Source organism: Pelophylax lessonae (genome assembly GCF_965119305.1).
Source record: "Pelophylax lessonae genome assembly, chromosome: 6".
In the NCBI taxonomy this organism is placed as follows: domain Eukaryota; kingdom Metazoa; phylum Chordata; class Amphibia; order Anura; family Ranidae; genus Pelophylax; species Pelophylax lessonae.
The window spans coordinates 273,101,649-273,125,445 of NC_138773.1; positions in this window are offsets into that span (position 1 = coordinate 273,101,649).

Consider the following 23,797-nt stretch of genomic DNA (forward strand, 5'->3'; position numbering starts at 1 on the left):
TTTTTAAAGGGGAATTACAAATTGTTACTGCGTTAAAGGAAAGCCGCAGTGAGACTATATGGATACTGCAATCACTGATCTGTCCTTCTACTTTGTTAGCTCTGCATCCTACATTTTTCTTCAATTTATAAACATATAGAACCTGATGATCTACCTAGTGAGCTCCTAACATCCAGTTTGAGCTAACAACACTATGTCTTTGCTGCATTGACTTCCAAAGTAGTGTCAGCCTAGACTAGTTCTTCTCTCCTGCACTACAAAACAGCTCCCTCTCTCCTCATCTCTATAACCTAAAGGGGACGTATTTTGTAGTACATGGTGTTACAGAAGTGGGTATCAGATCCCTGTTTTTCTCACTAACTCATGACAAAGGACCAAACATGTAAACAGCAAATGGTCCCAAGCACTATTCTCTCTGACAATCCACACTGTATACTCTCCCCAACTAATCCGGTGTAGCCATCAGAAAATAGTAAAAAATGACCATCCAGCAAGCAACCAGTGTGGACAGCGCTATCCAAATATAGGTGATGTAAGTACAGCCTCCAAATTATAAAAAGCCAGTGAAAGGTCTGAAAGTGTTTATTGAACTAATAGTTATTGGTATAAAGTATAAGAAAAGTACTATACCAGGCTGGCCTGGCCAGAAGGAGCTGGGTCAATATCTGCTAAGTCCAGAGGATGTGATGGAAAAGGCATATGTGGCGTGCTGTCATACCGCTGAGTGAAAGTCACAGGCATTCGGAAGCCAGGCCGGGCCTGCCAGCCCTCCTACGTGCCATCACCGTGACATCAAACTCAAAAGTGGAAGGGCCAACAACCGGATGCAGGAAGTTGTTGTGACCAGCCTGGAACGCAAAGGGGAGCGTTGCCATGATGACGCATTTTTCGCTCATGCACTTTGTCAAGTCTTGTCACTTACGTAACAATGCCACTCTCAGCTGCACCCTGCACAAAGATTTTCCAGCTCGCGGGTCCACAATCTAGGTGATTGTCACTCGGCTAATTAAGCAATTAACCCTTTAAATGACACCACCCCCGTTTGGTCTGAGCAGGAGAAAACTTGTAATTCTAGCAAAACCAATTATGATTTTATAATAATTGTCTGTAACACGCACTGTCACCACAGACAGGTATGTTCATAGTATTTATTCTATACAGTAGCACTCTTCAAGAGACAGGTTCTTTGTTAGTTTGCATTAATAGCTTAGGGACAAGGTTAACACTTTTCAAAATAAGGTTTTAATAATGAAAAGGTCAAAAATGGTGTAAATACAATATTTACAGAAAAATGTGTTTCAAAAAAAATAGAGACATAATTCAACAATAGAAAAAAAGGTAGAATTGAGAAGGAAGGATACTTGCAATCAATGTCCTGGGTGTTATCAGAGTGATGAGACATGTATTATCGGTTCTCAAGCTTGACAGATGTTCCTGATTTGATGGTACAGGAGAACTCTCTCAACTGGTTGGGCATCTCCCTTTCTCTCTGGGATCAAAGGGGCGTTGACAGATGTCCCTGACCAATAAAATAGAGTGTTCTTGTGCTGTCCTGGCTTTATGACAACATCATGTCCCTCCCCTACACACAGTTTTATACCACTAGTCATATCTTCCAATATATACCGGTTGCATTCTTGAAACTGATGGATTATTGTTCAGAATTGAATTTTGCGTCCAGGGATACTAAACACAGGGTAATTCAGATAAACCTGTCACCCAAGATGCATCTGACAGCTATTTTCCCTTCTATATGTGCTAGTGTGGTCATGTATGACCTTATTTCATTCATTACAACATTTCTCATTCAAATATATACTTATTATTAATGTGTCATGTTCCTATCTGAGTTTATGAACCGTGAGTGGATTTGTTAAGTTTTGAATTGGGCAGAGCTCTCTACTTGCCTTTTACGATCCCCATTCGTTTTCCGGGTATTCTTAATGGATTTGGTCATAGTTTTATGATAAGCCTGGACAGCAGAAACAGAAATCCTGCCAGGACTCAATTAAGGCCCCTTTCAGACGGACTTTCTGATCAGGTCCACCTGTCAGTTTTTCAGGGGGACCTGATTGCATGCTCCATTGACCTCTGTGGAGCAGCGGATGTCAGCGGTGACATCTCCACTGACACCCGGTGCTAAACGGTCTGATCCTGTCTGTGAAATCCAGACGGATGGAAACCCTATTTTCCATCTGTCTGGAGGATCGGATCAGATAGGATCGGATGAAAACAGACAGGCGGTCCGTTTTCATCCAATCTCCCATAGAGCAGAGCGGGCATCTGACAGGTCTGTCTGTGCAAAGTAAGCAGAGACGGACCTGTCATCCACCTGCTCAGTGGGGATCGGCAGATTCTGGTGCCATCTCTTCCCCAGGTAAGTGACGCACACACACCCGCCCATCCACATGATGTAAAAGAAAACAGGATTCATCAGACCAGCCCATCTTCTTCCATTGCTCCTTGGTCCAGTTCTGATGCCCTCTTGGCCATTCTTGGCACTTTTAGCTGTGCATGTAAGTCAGCATGAGCACCCTGACCGGTCTGTGGCTTTGCATCCCTATACAAAGCAAATTGTGATGTCCATTTTTTCCCCTCTTTCAATACATCAGCTTCATGGACGACAGGTATATTTGCTGCCTAATATATGCCGCCAGCTTTCAGGCACCATTATAATAAGATAATCAATGTTACTCACTTAACGTGGTCATAAAGTTATGGTTGATCGGCATATATATATATATATATATATATATATATATACATACTGAACAAAATTATAAATGCAACACTTTTATTTTTGCCCCCATTTTTTATGAGCCAAACTCAAAAATCTAAGACTTTTTCTTTTCTTTGTACACAAAAGACCTATTTCTCTCAAATATTGTTCACAAATCTGGGTTAATCTGTGTTAGTGAGCACTTCTCCTTTGCCAAGATAATCCATCCACCTCACAGGTGTGGCATATCAAGATGCTGATTGGACAGCATGATTATTGCACAGGTGTGCCTTAGGCTGGCCACAATAAAGGCCATCTCTAAAATGTGCAGTTTTATCACACAGCACAATGCCACAGATCTCGTCAGATTTTTCAGGGAGCGTGCTATTGGCTTGCTGACTGCAGGAATGTCCACCAGAGCTGTTGCCCATGAACTGAATGTTCATTTCTCTACCATAAGCCGTCTCCAAAGGCATTTCTGAGAATATGGCAGTACATCCAACTGGCCTCACAACTGCAGACCACGTATAAGTACACCAGCCCAGGACCTCCACATCCAGCATCTTCACCTCCAAGATGGTCTGAGACCAGCCACCTGGACAGCTGCTGCAACAATCGGTTTGCAAAACCAAAGAGTTTCTGCACAAACTGTCAGAAACCATCTTAAGGAAGCTTAGCTGCATGCTCGTCGTCCTCACCAGGGTCTCGACCTGACTGCAGTTCGTCATCGTAACTGACTAGAATGATGAAATGCTCACATTCGATGGCGTCTGGCATTTTGGAGAGATGTTCTCTTCACGAATGAATCCCGATTTTCTTAGATCTTTGAGTTCAGCTCATGAAAAATGGGGGCAAAAACAAGTGTTGCTTTTATCATTTTGTTCAGTATATCTACAGTATCTCACAAAAGTGAGTACAAACCTCATATTTTTGTAAATATTTTTTTTACACTTTGGGCTCATTTTGACTTAGGGGTGTACTCACTTTTGTTGCCAGTGATTTAGACATTAATGGCTGTGCGTTGAGTTATTTTGAGGGGACGGCAAATTTACACTGTTATACAAGCTGTACACTCACTAATTTACATTGTAGCAAAGTGTCATTTCTTCAGTGTTGTCACATGAAAAAGATATAATAAACTATTTACAAAAATGTGAGGGGTGTACTCACTTTTGTGAGACACTGTTATATATATATATATATATATATATATATATATATATATATATATATACAGGTATATATACAGTATATTCATACATATTGAGATAGGGCTGCACTGTGCGACAGTTCAATAAAGGTTTGTTGTTACCCAGATTTGTCACTCATGTGGGTGAAAGCAGAACGAAGCTTTCCATTTCTTTACAGACAAGGAAGCTGCCACCTTAGCCCCAATTTAAATCTGCAGTTGACATGGGGCTGCACATGTGACACCATCCATTTAGTAAACTGGTGGAGCGCTGACATAAGCACACTAATGGCGATCGTTCACCCGATATTCTTAGACTACATGTACACGGGACGTTTTAAAAAGTCCTTTGAACGCTGGAATTTAACAGCTATGTAAAGGACGTTTAAAACATCCATTGTGTCGTGTTTGCAGCCACGTTTAGCGGTATTTAGCGGGCGTTTGCACTCAGATCCGTTTTTAGAGGTCAAAAAATCCTTCCCCTTTAAACAGGAAAAACGCAAACGCTAAATGTGGGTGATTGCATTCGGTCGCGTTTTGCGTTTGAAACGCCAGTAAACACACGTTCTGAACATCCTGAACGCAAATAATTGCTTTCCAAAAAACGACACTGAACTCAACTGCCTGTAAATGACGACCCTGTGTACATGGACAGATAAGATAACATAGAAAAAAACGCCCAACTGCTCCTAAAGGTCCGTTTACAAGTAGCAGTGTACATGGACCCTTATAGTTAATAGGTGACGAACGGTAACGGCTTTCAACTTTCCGGCCTTAAAAAATTGTTTGAGGAATTGGAAATATTTTTGCTGATCTCCAGACATTCTTGTGTTTTGTGGCTGCCTCGTCCGAGAACAATCGTGCGACTTTTCTTGCGCATGTGCCAAAACCTTTAACCCAGAAGGTAGACATATTAGAGGATGATCATAATAAAAGAAATGTCTGAAATGTCTGAAAGAAAAACTTTTTTTGTAAAGTGCATTTAAGTTCCACGAACGTTCATGTCTAAACTCATCAAACAAGGGCACACTGCTAGTTTTTACAAATAAAGAGTATAACATAACCAAACAAAATTGTGCAATAATCAACAAACTTTATTGCAAATAAAGCACAGCATGTCACAAACAATATAAACATTATAAAACATGTTACGGTCCCAAAAATACAATGATCGTTATGTATGTTGTAATGTTCTACCTTTATTTATTTTCAAATAAAGTCTTTGCAGTGCTGTAAAAAATTTTTTATTCAAATCAATTATTTGCAGTCATTATTGTTTCAATCTTTCCACAACCAAAAATAGTCAGGTATTGCCTACCAGTTTTCAGTTCATGGAATGTTTATCTTTTGAAATTTGATCGTTCCATGATGGTAGTATCTATTGCCATTCCGATAAATCGTTCAATTTTAGAAAACTCGCATGGCCGATTTTTCTGCTAGTGTATGGCCACCATAACATCCAACAGTTTTCAGTGGAGGCATGCCTTAAATTTACCTCTTTTGGGAACCAGTTACAAATCAGTGAGTTTAGTTCCATTTTAGGTGCTCAGAATCGAAATCTCATGAGATGGTTTGGAAGACCAGACAAAGGACCCGAGCCTAAGGACAGAGCAGCAGTGCTGCAAGAGGAAGACAGGAAGCTGAATAAATCTGTGCTTTGTGCATTGAAGTTATGTTGGAAACCCCTGCATGGAAAATTCTGTTGTAAGGCAACTTTATTAAAGTTGTAAGTACTGTAAGTTGTAACCCTAAAAAATGATCTTGTTACTTTAAAGCATGAATAACAGCACAGTGCTTGTGCTGTGTAATTTGTCCATTTCTATCATCTAAAATACCTGAAATACATAGCTGATCTTGCCTGGTGCTGCCCTCCCCTCTGTAAATTGACAACATTTATTATGGCTGCTGATCCATGACACGATGGTCAGTTTACGTGCCTCCGTCATCCCGCGGTCTCTCCTCTCTCCCCCTCTCCCTCGCCTCCCTGCCTGTCAGCTGTATCAGTGCCAATCTGCTCCCCGCCCCTTCCTGCTGCTAAAATAACTGTGTGTACTTAATATATTCCCCTCTGTTGCATGATGTTATGTGCCCCAGTGTGTGCTCTATATTAACAATATGTAGCTGTATACCTTATTTCAAAACGCCAGTCGGCGCTCACGTGACCACCCGCCGCTTTCCTCCTCACCTCCCCTCCTCCTGGCTGATATCAGTGGGGGATTCTCAGCCCCTCCCGCTGTAGTTGTCAGATCGGGAGAGGAGTTGCGTGTTTTGACTATTGTTCACCTGCATTAATAAAATTATGTTTTAGCTGACTTTTATGGCACCAACCTTTATCCTTTTCATATTGACTGGATCACCTGCTGGTGGCACTGTGGTTTCCTGGGCAGAGGGTTGTAATTCCAGTGCCTCAGAGCAGCCTGCAGATACCAGTAATCAGTTTCCACTTGATGCCAGCTGCTGGGAGGGTATTTAGGTACTCCTCTATTAGTCAATTGCTCCAGTGTTTTGCTGCTGCCAGATTCTGTTTGCCTAGATACTGCTCCTGCTTTTTACCCGGGACCCAGCTACCTTTCTCCTTCTTCCCTTTGATCCTGATGCCAGTTTTGTTACCCCCCTTCCCATTTTCTCCCTGAACCTCCAGTTTTTCCTGCTTTTCGGTGTTCTACATTTTGTACATAGTGTATATAGTCAGCTGTTATTTAGGTTTCTTTTTGTTAGTTATTAGTCAGGTATTCTGTTAATGGGTTATTTGGTTCACATATGTTTATGTTTGCAGTATGCTTGTGTTTGGAAGGTTTTGCTTCACTCTAAATAACTCTCACTTAAAGCATACACCGTTTGGTCCCAGTTTCCTGAGTGCAGCCATACAGATCTGGCAATAACTGCTGCTGATGTCCTTCATGCACTTATTATTGATGCTAGTTCCTTATACACTATATTACCAAAAGTATTGGGACACCTGCTTTTACACGCACATGAACTATATTGGCATCCCAGTTTTAGTCCGTAGGGTTCAATATTGAGTTGGCCCACCCTTTGCAGCTATAACAGCTTCAACTCTTCTGGGAAGGCTGTCCACAAGGTTTAGGAGTGTGTCTATGGGAATGTTTGACCATTGTTCCAGAAGCGCATTTATGAGGTCAGGCACTGATGTTGGAGAGAAGGCCTGGCTCGCAGTCTATGCTCTAATTCACTCTTAAGGGGTTCTATCGGATTGAGGTCAAGACTCTGTGAAGGCCAGTCAAGTTCCTCCACCACATCCATGTCTTTATGGACCTTTAAAAGTTCATGTGCGTGTAGACCACTGATGGTGCACAAGAAAATTTTGGCGGTCTCCAGGGGTTCTGCCGCAAAATAAGATTGTGGCGAATGTATACCGCCCAATGTTGTTTCCAGTGATGTTCTCATTGCTCACTGACAGTCAATACAGGCACAGTGATATCTGTGGGAGGGGGTCAGAGAGCCAGAGCATTGTGTGTATAAGGCAGCTGTGAGATCTGGGGGAGGGGGGCAGAGAGCCAGAGCATTGTGTGTATAAGGCAGCTGTGAGATCTGGGGGAGGGGGGCAGAGAGCCAGAGCATTGTGTGTATAAGGCAGCTGTGAGATCTGGGGGAGGGGGGCAGAGAGCCAAGCATTGTTTGTATAAGGCAGCAGTGTGATCCAGGGGGAAAGGGGCAGAGACCTGGAGCATTGTGTGTATAAGGCAGTAGTGTGATCCAGGGGGAGGGGGGCAGAGAGCCAGAGCATTGTGTGTATAAGGCAGTAGTGTAATCCAGGGGAAGGGGGGCAGAGACCTGGAGCATTGTGTGTATAAGACAGTAGTGATCCAGGGGGAGGGGGCAGAAAGCCAGAGCATTGTGTGTATAAGGCAGTAGTGTGATCCAGGGCAAGGGGGGCAGAAACCTGGAGCATTGTGTGTATAAGGCAGTAATGTGATCCAGGGGGAGGGGGGCAGAGAGCCAGAGCATTGTATGTATAAGGTAGTAGTGTAATCCAGGGGAATGGGAGCAGAGACCCGGAGCATTGTGTGTATAAGGCAGTAGTGTAATCCAGGGGAAGGGGGGCAGAGACCTGGAGCATTGTGTGTATAAGACAGTAGTGATCCAGGGGGAGGGGGCAGAAAGCCAGAGCATTGTGTGTATAAGGCAGTAGTGTGATCCAGGGCAAGGGGGGCAGAAACCTGGAGCATTGTGTGTATAAGGCAGTAGTGTGATCCAGGGGGAGGGGGGCAGAGAGCCAGAGCATTGTATGTATAAGGTAGTAGTGTAATCCAGGGGAATGGGAGCAGAGACCTGGAGCATTGTGTGTATAAGGCAGTAGTGTAATCCAGGGGAAGGGGGGCAGAGACCTGGAGAATTGTGTGTATAAGGCAGTAGTGTGATCCAGGGGAAGGAGGGCAGATACCTGGAGCATTGTGTGTATAAGACAGTAGTGTGATCCGGGGGGGGGGGGGCAGAGAGCCAGAGCATTGTGTGTATAAGGCAGTAGTGTAATCCAGGGGAAGGGGGGCAGAGACCTGGAGCATTGTGTGTATAAGGCAGTAGTGTAATCAAGGGGAAGGGGGGCAGAGACCTGGAGCATTGTGTGTATAAGGCAGTAGTGTGATCCAGGGGAAGGGGGGCAGAGAGCCAGAGCATTGTGTGTATAAGGCAGTAGTGTAATCCAGGGGAAGGGGGCAGAGACCTGGAGCATTGTGTGTATAAGGCAATAGTGTAATCCAGGGGAAGGGGGGCAGAGACCTGGAACATTGTGTGTATAAGGCAGTAGTGTGATCCAGGGGAAGGGGGCAGAGACCTGGAGCATTGTGTGTATAAGGCAGTAGTGTGATCCAGGGAAAGGGGGGCAGAGACCTGGAGCATTGTGTGTATAAGGCAGTAGTGTAATCCAGGGGAAGGGGGGCAGAGACCTGGAGCATTGTGTGTATAAGGCAGTAGTGTGATCCAGGGGAAGGGGGGCAGCGACCTGGAGCATTGTGTGTATAAGGCAGTAGTGTGATCCAGGGGAAGGGGGGCAGAGACCTGGAGCATTGTGTGTATAAGGCAGTAGTGTGATCCAGGGGAAGCGGCGCAGAGACCTGGATCATTGTGTGTATAAGGCAGTAGTGTGATCCACAGGGAGGGGGGCAGAGAGCCAATGCATTGTATGTGTAAGGCATGTGAAATTCATGTTAGTGGTGGTCATGAGGTCAGTCATGAGGTCTGAAAGGTTGGCGACCACTGCTCCAAAGGGTGAAATTTCATGGATTTCATTCACGATTCCACTGCCTGAAGTGTTTTGTGTTGAGAGATTTACAAAATTTCCATTAATGCCAACAGATATTTTCTAACTTGCTGGGAAATATTTGTGTGATGGGACTAAAAATTTTAGCTAATCAATCAAAAGAGAATATGAAGTCACAGTCAGGATAAGTGCCACTTTCTCTCACTGGGAGAGTCACAGTTTTCCCCGCTGGTCTATCTCAGGGAGACATCTTTCCTTCTATGGCCACCATTACTTTGTTCCCTATGTGTAATTCTGATCATAGAAGCACAATTAGTGTGTGTTATCCTCATCTCATAAATCATTCATGAAACACATTATTTATTTCCCCGTATCTCATTTTAGGTTCACGGCTGTCATCGCTTCCTGTCCTGAAAATTTTCTAAATGTATAAATTCTGGTACTGGGGTTGATGAATAAAAAGATAAGACTAAATTAAAACATGTGATTGTAACATTTGATTAGAGGAAACTTGCAGTGAGGTCACAATGTAAGTTGCAGCAGCTGACATTTATCTGGGACAAATATGCAGATTTGGATTTCACTGGGTGCATGCTTGTTCTGAGTCAGCGACCTAATGTGAAAAATCATTCCTCTTAATATAGATTTGATTTAAACCTCATGGAAGTGTACACACTGTCTGTACTCACATTTAAAGTGGATCTAAACCCATGAGCGAAAAGTAATATATTGCAACTTACCAGTCCTTAGATATGGTGGTTTTCTTTTTTAGTTTTTTTTCTTTATTTTTCCTTTATTTTCATGTAGTAATTCTGTCGTGGATGCACTTTTCTATGGAGGAGCAGAATTGTCACCCTAGGACAGGGAGTGCATTAGGACTACAGAACACCATCCCCTTCTCATCTATGGCAGTACTAGCGCCAGTACTAAAGTATCCAGGAGGTCTTCAGGCTTTCAGTTTGCTTAGCTGGAGGAATTCGTTCTAGACTGAAATGTATTATATGTAATTGCCAAGGAGCTTTGTTTCTGCTTACAGGAATAAAATATCACAGAGCATTCCTCTCTAGAAACAAAAAGCCGGCATAGCTAAATAGCTCTGTCACCCTAGTGGTGTGCTTCAATATCAGGATATCTAATGCATTAAAAATGTTTGAGCCATGGCACAAAAGAACATAAAATAAAATAAAAAAATAAATAAAAAATAAATAAAAAAAATGATCTTCCTCTTAGGAATATATACTATACTAAATATTACTAAATATTACATAGCAACATTTGTCATTCTCAAAGTTCTTTTAGTTTCAGGTTTGGATAGATAGGGAAAGAGTTGGACCCTCTCCTAAAGTGTTTGTTGCTCCAGCATTTCATATTCCTAATATGTGCCTGCTGTACCATGTACTGAGAAAGTCTCCTTTTCTCTTTGTATTGCTTCCTTTGTGTGAAATCACTGGTGTTCCTGCCAGTCCCTCTGCTTTCCTATTAAAAACTGACCACGCTAAGCAGGGGAGTCAGTTTTCTAACTGTGCTAGGAGCTCAGCCTGCTCTCCTGCAATGATCAGATTTGTCCTGACACACCCCCACTGCACAGCCTTTTACTGGGAAGATCGGTGTCCTGTTCCTTCTCCTCCCCCCAGCTGTTATGCAGCTGAGAACAGAGTGAATGTGATCACTTATTAAAAAAAAGGTATTTAAAATGTTTTTTTTATATTAATACACAGATGTTTTGCCTTTTGTTTCAATTAAAACTGAATGGGTTGTTTTACAAGGTGATCGTTTGCAGGTTTTGTATTCATGTCTGTTTGCCCGCAGGGGAGATTTACCCTCCACTTTATATTTGTCCTGCTGACCATTGTCACTGAGGCAGAAAGGGGGATCCATATTTTTCCAACTGCCACTAGAACAAGCATTAAGGGGAACTCACCCAATAGGTACTCATTTTCTGGTGACAGCTAAGAGGGGAATTTCTCTCCCTTTTGTGGAGATTTCCTTTTATTTCAAGTTGCGCCTCCAGGGCAGGAGATGAAGGTAAATTTCCCAAGTGGGAATCAGACAGCAAAAGAACAAACTAGTGTAGTCAAAACTAAAAAAAAAAGTTTTGCCTATACAAAAACTTTAATTTTAGCCAGCAGGAGGAGCTTTAGTCTAATTTTCACATGCTTTCCTCTGTTTCTGTTCTTTCTTTGTTGAAAAAGGACCATTGTTACCCCAAACTAAAGGTCAGGACAGTAGCTTATCGGAGTGACTAACCCCTTATCAAGTTTCAATCAAAACCAGCCAGCCTGATATGAGATGATAAGATACTATTGTTCTGCCTTTTTGCTATCCCATAGAGCTCTAGGGATTCTTTGACACATATTCAATTTTCTTTCTCTTTAAAGCAGAGATCCTCAAACTACGGCCCTCCAGCTGTTGCAGAACTACACCTCCCATGAGGCACTGTAAAACTCTGACATTCAAAGGCATGACTAGGCATGATGAGATTTATAGTTCCTGAACAACTGGAGGGCCATAGTTTGAAGACCCCAGCTTTAAAGCAAAACATGCCACCTTTACCCAGTCCATGCATCACTCTTTCCAAAATCATCTGATGGATAGTGGCAATGATTGGTATCTACTAGGTAACAGTGCCTTCATGATACTACAAAAATTCAGTCGATTGCTGACTCTTCAGTACATAAAGGGAATATTGAATTCCTTTAAAATGCAAAGAACATTATTATTGGACAATAAAATACATTGAAATCCCACTGAAAAATAACACAGCATGAACAACACAAGTGTGAACGCAGCCCTAGTCAATCAGCTCATGTTAAAGGAAGACACTGTTTTTGATCTTACTCAAGATCTTATTGTTACTATAAATTACTTTTTCATTTCAACATTTTCTGCAGCCAGCTATGATTTTACAAAACCGCCATAAAGTAAATATATTGCAGTTTATCACTCCTTAGATGTAGTGGCTGCATTTGTTTTCTTTTGTTTTATCTTTAACTGCTAATAACACACTTCTTGCCTTTGGTTGGCTATGTTTACTGCTTCTTTGTATCTATGGAGGGAACCATTGTTTGTCACCAAGGCTGGACTACAAATATGTCTGTCTTGGTATCTATTACATGGGACACAAAAAAGATAATATTGTAATTGTAATATTGCCCCAGGACGACGGCATTGTTGACGAAACGCGTCAGTGTGTGACGTCACCGAGTGTGCAGAGATCACGGAAGGAAGGGCGTAGTGTGTAGCTGGCCAGCTTTTTCCATGCTTGTTGCTTTCAACTTGTCGTAAGTGCAATACTTTCTTCTTATAATAAATCACCTTACAATTTTACACTATTACGCATCTTTATTGTGTTATTTGGAGACCAACATCTTGTGCCAAGTTGTATACCATCTGAGGGGTTACAGAGGAGAAGTCCATTTGCCACCATATTATCATCATATCCCCAATGTTATTGACCCTTAGGGGTCCCTTCTTTGTGGTAAGCAGGTTATCCGTGTGGTGGTGGATACCTTACGTTGGTGGTGGAAGTTCACGCGTTTACTTCACATATTCTATTTACGAGTGGATTTCAATCAATTTTCCTTTTTTATTTTTTACTTATTTGGACTTTGATTATATATTTTTCACTTAATATTGGACTTTTTATGGTGAACTCAATGTATCACTTTTTGCAATATTTGTTACTTTTGTCATTTTGTATTGTTTATTTTTCATTGTAGCGCAACTTTTTTTTTTCTTGTAATTGTAATATGCCCAACTGTTGTAATAGTGACTAAATTCTTGCTCAGACCTCTATACCTGGCCTTTATAAGCAGATATAATCACTATGGACAGTCTTTATCAGATTGCTGAACCCACCAAAACAAGTTTTTTCTCATTAGCGTGGATCTTTTTTGAAGCAGTTGGTATAGCAGACAACAAGATGTGGCAAGTGAATGAAAAGACAATATTTGCAGGTCAAAACATGGTAATGTGTTCCTGGATGTGAGTAGATTGCATGAGAGTCCGAGACAAGTGGCCATCTCTTATCCCATAAGCACAATGAAAAAGGAGCAGGAAATACATCACAGATATGGGAGGGGCACAGAAAGGAACACAGAAAAAGATGCAATAACCAAAACAGTATATTAACCAACTATACAGAAGTCAATAACAACGGCTTAGGAAAACTAACTAAATAAATTCTCACATGTGTAACAGCACAGTTTTTGCTTATAGTTCATCTCACAGGAAATGAAAAGGACAATGCATTTTCGGGCAAAATCAGCAGATATTTTTTGCACTTGCTAAAAATGCTCTTCTCCTAAAAAATGAAACGAATGCAGCCACTACATCTAAAAATTGATAAGCTGCAATATATTATATTTTTCTTTTTGGGTTTAGTTGTACTTTAAGGCTTATCCTCCATTGTGGGGGCTTAGACCCTTTAACTTTTCTCATGATGACACTAAGCAGTCTGTTAAAAAATAAAAATTGCTGTGCGAATGTTTCAGGATTTGTGCAGCCGTAAGGAATAATCCCTGTACTGGGTTTAATATTCCTGAGAAATAACAATCAAACCCTTCTCTTTACCAGAATAGAAAAGAATGGCAAGTATTTTTGATGTGAACTTTTAGAAAAAATAAAATAATGCAGATCAGATGAATATGTTTCCGAATTATAAACAAGGATTAAAACCATTTTAGGACTGTATTGATGTATTGTTTCTTATAATTCTAATTAATGTATTATGTACCCTTAGATCATTGTAACATGCTCAATATGAATGTATAAACACTTTGCTGTACCCTGAAGAAGCATCCATTGCGAAATGCGTAGTTCCAGCAAAGGTTATGCCATCACTGTTTACCCTTTATGGGATATTTTCAATGAAATGATCTGTTGTGATCAAACAATGTAGATTTTATGACTAATATATGTGATTTGTATGGCATTATATTTAAATAAAATTTTGTGATATTTTTTAATTATTTCCTTTGTTGCTTGTATTATATACGCATATACAGATATCTTAAGAGGCACATTTAAATCCCCCTTGGTACAGCTCCACCAATTTGGTTGATCTGTAACCCCCCTCCTCTTTCCAAATATATACTATATGGGGGAAGGTGCCATTACACTTTCTTGACTGTTTTAGGCCATGACCTCCCCCTCCACAATTGGATTTTCATATGAATGTCAACTCCATCTAGTGGTCATAATGCTGTATGTCCCTGATTGAGTTATTTCAGGAAAATACTGCATTATGGCTACTAGATGGCGCTAACGATTATAAGAAATAAACATAAAATACACATTATGGGGATTATTCATGACAACTCGGTGAATGCTGAGACATTCACACTGCAATTATCTTTTGCAGTGCACTGCCAATTTCCTACAGGCTCAGACTGCTGATTTGGCAATATTTGTAGATGTCATCATCATCATCAAGCAATAAATGTAATTGGCAGAATTGTCTACTTGCCAGTCTGGGGCTGTAGAATTATTCCTACAAAAACAGCCCAACGGGCTCAGACTTCTGATTTGCCATCATTTCTAGTATTAATGGCAGTTGCCGGCATTGTCTAATTACCAGTCTGGGATGGTGGGTAATTTTGTGGTGTTATCGTCATTTTGCTGTCAATTGGCGTTTTATTGAAGTGTTTATTTACCATGAATACTTTTGTCAGGATAAACTCAAACTTGTATTTCCTGTATCTGTTAATTCTGGGGTTCTAATCAGCCATGGCTTTTATTTATATGAATCAGAATAAATTCCTGGAACAGATGCCGGGGTCTCTACTAATGACTCAACAAGATAATGATGATCAGTAATAAAAAAAAATTGAAATATTGGTCTTAGAATTTGACTCATTTCAGTATTGAAAGTTCTTACTCATAATCACATTTATTATCCAGTCAGATGAGAATCCGCAGAACATGCAATTTTATATAACGTCTTTCGGTTTGTCCCAGTGATAAGTGATGAGGGAAGCTTTATTTCTTCGTGTTGCTTTAACACAAGATGAACATTTAATACATAATCTTGAATTAGAGGAAACCTGTGTTGAGATAAATATATACATTCTAGTTAACAGGATTTCATTCTGGTTTATCGGCTTCAGTACTGAGTCACCAACCTGGGAAACCTGCAGGCAGTACTTTCCAATTTTGCAATGCTACACAGTGGTTGTGCTTTACTGCTCCTATTAACAATTATTAATGAAAGTGTATACTGTATGTCAACTGGCTCATTGAAAACTTGGTACTTAAAGTATGGCTGATATCCTATTTTAGCCGCTGTTAAAGTGGTTTGAACCCTTACATATAACAAGTATCTAGCTTCAGATAATAATGAAGAGAGATAACACCGCTCAGGCCAGTCAAAGTCCATGACTCAAGGAGGGTGCTGAACCTCGGCTTGCCACCAGGAGAAGCATAAAAGAAGAAAATGGCCGCACACCACCACGGAATCCAATGAAGAAAAGTTTGTTTATTCACATAAGTGGTACAAGGTACAGCAGGGTAGGACAGTAGACGCGTTTCACCCAACTCCTACATGCTTGTTCACTAGTAGTAAACATACACGTAGCAGTCGTGTGAAACGTGTCTACTGTCCTACCCTGCTGTACCTTGTACCACTTATGTGAATAAAGAAACTTTTCTTCATTGGATTCCAAGGTAGCTTCAGATGATACACAGAGATGAAACAAATCCTCCTACATAGGTTGTATCTGTGTATCTGCAGCCATCTCTTCTCTACAACAGTTCAAAGTGTATAGTTTACACAGAATTTCTGAGCTTCCAGATTCCAGGAGGTGGGGATCTGACATCACACACTGCATAGCATACAACAAAGAGCTAAGTGTAATCTGAGATCTCAGTGGAGAGGTTGGACACCCCAGCCCCCTCTACACAGTCTAATAAGGAAACATGCACAGCTGAGGCTGTCAATCATCTGCTGTGTGCTGGTGGGGGCAGTCTCCTGGATTTGCTTGATGCCGAGATAAATGATCAGAAGTGACTCATGCAGATGGCAGAGGGAGGAGAGAAAAGCTAAGAATCACACTAGGTGCTTTGGACTGAGGCAAATGCACACTATCGAAGGATATGCTTTTTTTCATTTTAGAGGTTTACAACCACTTTAAGAAGAAAGCTAATGAGGACTCCCTCTAGCCTCCCTGGCGGTGATCCCGAGCGTGACTCGGGGTTGATTTTTTCTATCAGGAGCGGTAACCCAGAGTCACGCTCGGGGTGGATGTGCAGAGAGCGCAGCGGTGTCTCTTACCTTCTCCTGGCGATCCAGCGATGATCTCTCATTGCTGTGACCGCCAGCCGAGATCCCCGCCGCTCCTACGTCCTCCGTCGGTGTGATGACTTCCTAGTTTCGTTCCCTGCAGCAGCAATGCTGCATGGGAGCGGAACTAGGGAGGGAAATTCAAAAACAAAACACAAACACATAACACATTTTATATTTTATATATATATATATATATATATATATATATATATATATATGTATATATATATATATATACACACACACACATACATATATATATATATATATATATATGTATATATATATATATATATATATATAAAATTATATTATTGATTCAATTATAATTCATGCGTTATATAGGAATTCCAACAGGTGGAGGAAATTCAAGTCACCATTTGTTTTCAACACCATCTGTCACTTATCACATCATTGAAGATTGTTTTAACATTGACACTTTTTTTCGTTATACACAACTGTACATTGTACACATTGCACCCAATTCTTTGTTTGATTTTGAAGGTGTAAATTTATTGGTTGCAAAATTTTTTGCATAGTTATTTAGATATAGCGCACCACTTCATCACACATTTATTTACATTTTTATCTGGTAGCAGCATATCACTGATCAGCGCACTTTTCTTTCACACATATTTCACACTCTTTTCAAGTAGCGGCAGATCATTATGGATATCTTTGAATATTACAGCACACGTAAACTGTTAGTAGAAGACATCTTTACTAAAACCACCCATGAAACCACAGACCTGAGAGGTATTTTTATGAGATTGAAAAATGTAATGATATCTGAATTACATGCCTCCTGGGACATAGCGTTTCTCGAGAAATATGTCCAGGAGAAAATGGTCCCTAGGAGTCTGAGGTGGAATCTATACCCAGACCAAGGAGATCCAGACCTCAAAGAATGGTTCCATTTTTTTAATGGAGCAGGTATGGGTTTACTAAACTTCCTCATTGATAGGAAAAGAAAGAAGGTTTTAAAACTAAACAAAGAAATATTAGAAATAAAGGAGAAACTTATACCGTCCATGCAGGAGGAAGCATACAAGGTATACATCCAAGAACTTAGGGAGATACTAGCTATGGAAGACGAAGAACAAAAAGCCAAAAAAAGAAAAAAATACCTGAGGGACTTGGAAGATTACCAGGTTTCAAAGGTATTTAAATGGCAATTAAACCTCATAGTGGAAGAGGAAAATAATATGGAAATTCAAGACTCACCAGGAGAAGGGACCTCCCAGAAGAGTTCGGAACCGTTTGGTTTCAAAGAACCTAAGGATGTACCCAGAAAAGAGGTGAAAATACGAGAGCCCCCCAAGAGAGATGTTGAACAACAAGGGCAAAGAGGATTTGATAAATTCAAACCCTTGAGAGACATGAGTTCAGTTCAGAACGTGAGACAGCAGAATGGGGGAGATAGTAATAACAACAATAAGAAAGAAAGAGACCTCCTAGACGTGACTCCTATAGGGGTAAACAAGAATACCGAATGAATTCGAGGGAGAGACAGTCCAGAAGATCGAGATCGCGATCACCAAGAAGAGTCCCAATGGACTATATGGGGAACTACAATGATTCTCCCCACACGCCGCGGGTGTATTCTCAATATACTCAAAATAGATTCGAACCCTTACAACATAATGGATATGAAGAAAGGGAAGAGGTTTTTGAACCTCCACAGACTAGAACACCTAAAACAACCAATAAGAAGAGTTTTTTAGGACAGGGCCCAAAGAAGGCCAAAAAAAGAAGAAAATAACCAGAGGATGTAGAGGGGGTTCAAAGAAAAGAACTAAGAGTTATGAAACCCAAGGGATTTTCAACCTCAGTAAGGTAGATCTCTCCGATTCCGAAAAACATACACTGAGCAAAGGGTTGAAATATGCTCCTAAGAAACCCTTAAATAAATTCGAAACATTTGTGGACATCCACAAATATGTGAGGAAGCTCAATGTAAAGAGACTTTTTTTGTCAAAAGCTGGGGAGAGGAATTACATCTCCTATCAAACCTCCACGATTATCCCTTCAGGCTTGAAGAATGCCTCACTTTTTAACCCTCCAGGAGTCCCAAGTCATCATGTTACTGTATTCAGGGACCTTGTGCTTAAAGAACTGGAGGAGAAAGAGTTGGAATTCAAGCCTCAAGGAGATCTACATAAGGGCATCAAATCCCTATGTGAGAAGAAGAATCTTGTGATCAGGCCAGCAGATAAAGGTGGGGGGATCGTGCTACTGAATAAGGATGATTACATCCAGGAAATGGACCGATTGGTAGCAGATCCAACCACATATGAGATCTTGAGAAGTGATCCTACATTCACATACAAGAAGAAGCTGGAAAAACTTATACACAAGGGTTTTGATATGGGAATTTTAAATGAGAAGGAAAAAGAATACCTTGTCCCAGTCTCACCTAGAATTCCAACCATCTACTACCTCCCAAAGGTCCACAAAAGTCTGGAGAATCCACCTGGGAGGCCCATAGTTAGTGGAATTGAATCCATAACTTCGAGGATAGGAAAGTATGTTGACTACTTTTTGCAGCCGTTAGTGCAAGAGACACCTGCCTTCCTCAAAGACACGTCTCAATGCATCAAGGATATAACAGAAATTGAAGTTAAAGGTGATGCACTGTTGGTCACGGCTGACGTAACATCATTGTACACCATTATACCACACGAAATGGGTTACGAAGCTGTATGTACATTCCTTGATGCCAACCAAGAAATTCCATTTAAACAAAAGCAGTTCATCTTGGATCACAACTACTTTTACTACAACCAGAATTTCTACCGCCAGCGAACAGGGGTGGCCATGGGGGCAAAATTTGCCCCCAGCTTGGCCAACCTGTTCATGGCCCTTTGGGAAGACCGAAATATTTTTACTAATCGTGTCAAAGAACTGGTTATTTGGAGGAGGTATATAGACGACACACTGCTTGTATGGCAAGGGGACGAAACATCATTGAAAAATTTTATGGATAACCTAAATTGTAATAATTGGGGTATCAGGTTCACCTACCAATACAGCAATACCTCTATCAACTTCCTGGACTTGGTGATCTATCGAAAAAATTCGGGCTTTGCTACCCGATCCTTCTTTAAACCAACTGATCGTAATGGCTTTATTGCCATAGATAGTTGCCATCACCCCAAATGGCTTAGCTCGGTGCCTAGAAGCCAGTTTAGGAGGATCAGAAGCAATTGTACTGCACAGGAAGACTTTCAGCAACAGGTAGGAACTCTGAGGCAGAGGTTCGTTGAAAAAGGGTATGACACCTCCGAATTGGACAGAGAGATTGCAAATGTTACCCCCATGGAACAGAAGAACCTTGTGGAACCAAAAAGTATAACCAAATCCACTTCCCCTCACTATGAGTATGCATTCACTACAAAATTTTCCTGCAATTACAAATGGCTTAATTATGTTTTTAAGAAATACTGGGGTGTCCTGCAAGAGGACAAAATCTTGGGACCCGTTATACCGACTCAACCCAAGATAATCTTCAGAAAAGCGACAAATCTGAAAGATTTGATAGCTAGGAACCCAGTAGAAAGGCCATTAACAACAGAGATATTTCCAAATATGAAGGGCTTCTATCCTTGCAAAAGGTGTCGCATATGTCTAGAAGCCACCACTGTGAGAACAAATAAATTTAGTTCCTCTGTAACAGGGAAGGAATACCCTATTAGAGAGTTCATTACATGTGACACTAAAGGGGTTATTTACCTACTCCAATGCGAGTGCAACCTACAGTACGTAGGGAGAACAATAAGAACAGCTGGCATTCGCGTTGGAGAACATCTAACCAATATCCACAATGGATTCCCAGGGCATAGTGTTTCTCAACACTATGCCACATGCCATAATAAGAATTCCAAGAAACTAAAAATCACAGTGATAGAGAAACATGTCCCCCACTGGAGAGGTAGTAACCTACAGAGGTCTATTTCGAGACGTGAGACCTTTTGGATTTATGAGCTTAAGTGTTACAGACCGAAAGGCCACAACATAGACTGGGATATCAATTCTCATATCAACAATAGTTAACACACATATAGCTAGTATACACTCCCTTATATCACCCATGGGCATGGTACATCTCCACATATGTTCAATATATATTCATATGTAGGTTTATGTTTTTAACAGATGGAGAATTTTTAAGACATTTTATTTTGTAATATGAACATATGATCTAATTTTAAGGCTGATTGTATTTAGATTTTACACATGCTGGAATCAAGGTTTCAGTTTTTTAATACATAATAATGGGAATCCGACTAGTGTCACCTTAGAAGTATCCTCAGAACACTTCCGGTGTCACCGTCGGAATTGCACATAAATTATATTTTAAAATAAATTTTTAAATAAAGTAGTTTTATTTTTTAGGGATATTTCAACCTAATTTTAGGAATATACCCCTTTAAGGTTCTTATTCGGTATAAGACTTATCAATGAGAGTGGTCGACGAGGAGGAGCCAACACAGAAAAAGCAGGGGCACGAGATGCTATAGAGTATTGCAGTGCCGAAACGGATTATCCTAATTTGAATTGGATAAAGGAGGCCACCCCAATATTGGACCATTATTATGTGCAATACAATAAAAAACTGAAGCCGTAAGATCCGCGATCGACTTCCGGCGCCTCCTCTGCTGACACCGGAAGTGACGCGGCTCCCTTTAGAATAAATAGGACGGAAGTGACGCCGCGCGAGAACCTCCTTTCTCTGAAGATAGCCAATAGGCGGAAACGCGTCAGACAGGAGGCGTGCCGTCACCACGTCGCTCGGGACCCGGGCTGCAGCCGGACCCAAGCCATACAGGAATCCCTCATCGCTCCATAATATCAATGCGAAGTTTTTTTCTGACATCATGTAAGTGCAATATATATTTTTTAATAAAGTACACCTTAAAGGGTAATGCACTATAGCAGTATTCTTTTTACATGTTATGCTGGAATGCAACGATCTTTCCAAACGCTTTGAACAAGCGGATGTCAGTGCCATTTGAATACAAGGTCTGATTCGCCTGAGAGCAGCGTAACAATATCTGGTATCCATATCCATCAGAGGCTGTCAATACCAACTGGATACAGAGACACACTCGTTTGAGAGGAGTATAACAACGCATGTTATCTCTATCCATCTGGTAAGAAGCCCAGCGGGCCACTTCGAAACGCACGGTGGGGATCACTATTGTTTGATTTTAGAGCACTGGGATCGTTTAATTTTGCTAAGGAGATTACTTACTTTATTCCGTCCAGTAAGGAGGAATTCCAACAGGTGGAGGGAATTCAAGTCACCATTTGTTTTCAACACCATCTGTCACTTATCACATCATTGAAGATTGTTTTAACATTGACACTTTGGTGTCTTGGAACTTTTTTTCGTTATACACAACTGTACATTGTACACATTGCACCCAATTCTTTGTTTGATTTTGAAGGTGTATATTTATTGGTTGCAAAATTTTTTGCATAGTTATTTAGATATAGCGCACCACTTCATCACACATTTATTTACATTTTTATCTGGTAGCAGCATATCACTGATCAGCGCACTTTTCTTTCACACATATATATATATATATATATATATATATATATATATATATATATATATATATATGTGTGTATATATATATATATATATATATATATATATATATATACACACACACACATATATGTATATATATAATTTATAATGCATGAATTATAATCTAATCAATAATATCATTTTATTATATATATTATATATTAAATAATACAATTATATTATTGATTTGATTATAATTCATGCGTTTGTGTTTCAAATTTATCACATCTGGGATGTCTACTAGACTCTTGTTTTGGTCAGGTTTAAGTCAGTAATTACTAAGAATTGTAGGCCTATAATACATAACGCCATGAAAAGAATTGTACCGCTCTTGGTATGTAATTCCTGACAGAATCATACCGCCAGGGAGGCTAGTGCAGCGATGGCGAACCTTGGCACTCCAGTTGTTTTGGAACTACATTTCCCATAATGCTTATGCACTCTGCAGTGTAGTTGACAATCATGGGAAATGAAGTTCCAAAACATCTGGGGTGCCAAGGTTTGCCATAACTGCTCTTGTGGGTATTCTACAAATCTTTGTATCTGTAGCACCCTCCTAGATAGGTTGCTAGAATGTTAGGTAAATTTAGTTATTTTTGGCTCCTCTGTAATCGTTGGGGGAGTTGTTGATTGCTTTGAGCTGTTCTAGATGTAGCACTGTCACGGTAGGGCTCGCTGTGTGATGACTTGTTGGGCCTCCTCTGATTACCTGCAGACAGTCACTTAGGGACAGTTCACACATTCATCCTTACTCCCAATGGCTCATTACTCAATAAACAGTCCAGGGGTGTTGTTTTTTTTTATATTTATTGTGGAATTTGGATGGGAGAAGGGAATAGTGGGATACTCCGACTTGAACTATTTACAGTAGATAAGGACAACTGTCACTTGGCCTCACCAGGTTACTTGTGGAAGCAGTCACACTGCTTTAACCATACTGCCACGTGTATGGAAAGGGTTAGGTCTTCTTGCTCTATCTCCAGCAACAGACTTGATGAACTACATTATCTTCAGGACACTCTCTAGCATCCCCTTTACTGACACCCGCCCACTGACTCTTCTAGCTGAAGGGATGGCCCCCCTCAAGATAGGTCCGTTGACACAAATCTGTACTCACTGTAGGCAGAATCAGATCCTTTCCAGTGTCCCCCTTCCAGTAAGCTCTGCAGGACCTCTGGGTTCAGTTATTCTCTAACTCTTTAGGCCCTCAGGTCAATCACCTGAGGTCGCAATGCAACTTCTACTGTGGAGGAGGCAGCCGCCCCCCTCCCTCCGGGACTCCACTCTCCGGCCAAAAGACCATAAGCACATGTGCCCTTGGGATTTATACAGTATCCCAGAATGCACCAAGGCACTTTCCTCTGCAAATCACCAGGGCTGTATTAAATGCCTGTGCGCTCATTTGCCAGGTTTCCTCCCACTGTCCAATATGCCTACCTTACTGAAGAGTGCCCTGTGGAAGTTGAAAAGGGTCTGGCTGTCCTGTGGCATTAATCTCTCCCTTACTTAAGAGTGTCCAGTGGGTACTGGTAGTAGGCTTCCTGTGATCCTTTGACATTGTGAGTACTGACCTGAGTTCAGGGTCCTAGTGACTGTGTGCTGTCGTCCCTTGGGTGGAGGTGCCAGAGGTAACTCTTACTGACATACGTAGCTGTTACAGGGACTCAGTTCTGGCCATCTTCCTCTGCTCCTGCATAAAAAAACTGTCCAGGGAGGATTAGCCTAATAAAGTTTCCTTCTGCTATTATTCAGTGGTTCTGGAGTGTTCCATATTAACCTATACC